Source organism: Nannospalax galili, unplaced genomic scaffold, assembly GCF_000622305.1.
Source record: "Nannospalax galili isolate Female #2095 unplaced genomic scaffold, S.galili_v1.0 scaffold410, whole genome shotgun sequence".
NCBI classification, from domain to species: domain Eukaryota; kingdom Metazoa; phylum Chordata; class Mammalia; order Rodentia; family Spalacidae; genus Nannospalax; species Nannospalax galili.
The window spans coordinates 517,019-518,282 of record NW_008329143.1 but is presented as its reverse complement, the minus strand read 5'-3'; the positions used below and the strand labels follow the sequence as shown (position 1 = coordinate 518,282).

The 1,264-nt window shown below is 41.5% G+C and overlaps 1 protein-coding gene and 1 non-coding gene across 2 annotated transcripts in view; one reads left to right on the top strand and one right to left on the bottom strand.

Annotated features, from left to right (window-relative positions):
* Window positions 1-1,264, bottom strand: part of LOC103734703 (NAD(P)H dehydrogenase [quinone] 1) — a 14,072-nt gene that overhangs the window by 6,226 nt on the left and 6,582 nt on the right. The window lies entirely within an intron of this gene.
* LOC115070549 lies at window positions 67-168 on the top strand. The gene has a single exon (XR_003849708.1). It is a non-coding gene; the product is annotated as a U6 spliceosomal RNA (small nuclear RNA).

The following is a 1,264-nucleotide window of genomic DNA, read 5'->3' as shown; positions in this document are numbered from 1 at the left end:
TAATTACCTTAAAATAAATAAATAAATAAATAAACAAATAAATAAATAGAAGTACAGGGCTGGTGTTTGCTTCAGCAGCAAATAGAGTAAAATTGGAAGGATACAGAGAAGATTAGCATGTCCCCTGCACAGGATGGCACACAAATTTGTGAAGTGTCCATATTTTTACAAAGGCAAGAAAGAAAGACCAAGATTGTAAATTTTGGTGGTGGAAATGTAATAATTAATTTTCATTAAAAAAAAGAAAGAAAGAAAGAAAGAAAGAAAGAAAGAAAGAAAGAAAGAAAGAAAGAAAGAAAGAAAGAAAGAAAAAGAAATACAGAGTTAGAGAGATGCCTAAGCAATTAAGAGCACATACTGCTCTTGGAGACACCCAAACTCAGTTGCCAGCATCCACATCAGGACGCTCACAGCAACCTGTAATTCCAGCTCCAAGGAGATCCAATGCCCTCTTTTGGCCTCCTTGGACATGTATGCACTTGCTCACTCACGCATGCACACACACACACACACACACACACACACAATTAAAATATAAAATAAAGTCAGGTGTGGTGGCAGATACTTTTAATCCCAGCACTGGGGAAGCAGAGGCAAGTAGATCCCTATGAGTTTGAGGCCAGTAAGGCCTCATACATAGTGAGACCTTGATTAAAAAACAAACAAACATACAATAACAACAGCAACAACAACAAAAAACCCCACAAACCACCACCAAAAAAAAAAACAAAACACATATGGCAGTACCCAACCCAGAATAACATAAAAAGGAGGGACTATTGTCCCTTGGTTCTCTGGTTTCTGCCTAGAAATCCAAACACTGGCTGGGTCTGGAATTAGCCAGGTGCACAGAAGAGTCATTCTTGGGAAATCCTACTTGGTAACAAAGTCCAAGCAGCAAGGTCTGCAAGTAAGGCATGGCATTGACGCTCTTGTGCACAGGGATCTACAATCCTATTATCTAGAGTAAACTAAGTCACTCAAAAATACAGAAAACCAGTCACTGTGACTAAGATTCATCAGGAAATTCCACTGAGAAAGTTGAACCTAGGGCAGGGGTGCTGCTCACAATAGAGCACTTCCTCACAAGCAAGCACGCTGCCCGGGCTTTCAGTCAGCAGCACCTCAAAAATGTCTCATCTAGCTGGGTGTGGCGGCACAGGCCTTTAATCCCTGCACTTCAGGGGGAGGCGGGTGGAACTCCATTTGACCGTGTACAACCTGCACAGCTGTGAGACAGTGAAGGAAACTTAGGCATCAATGG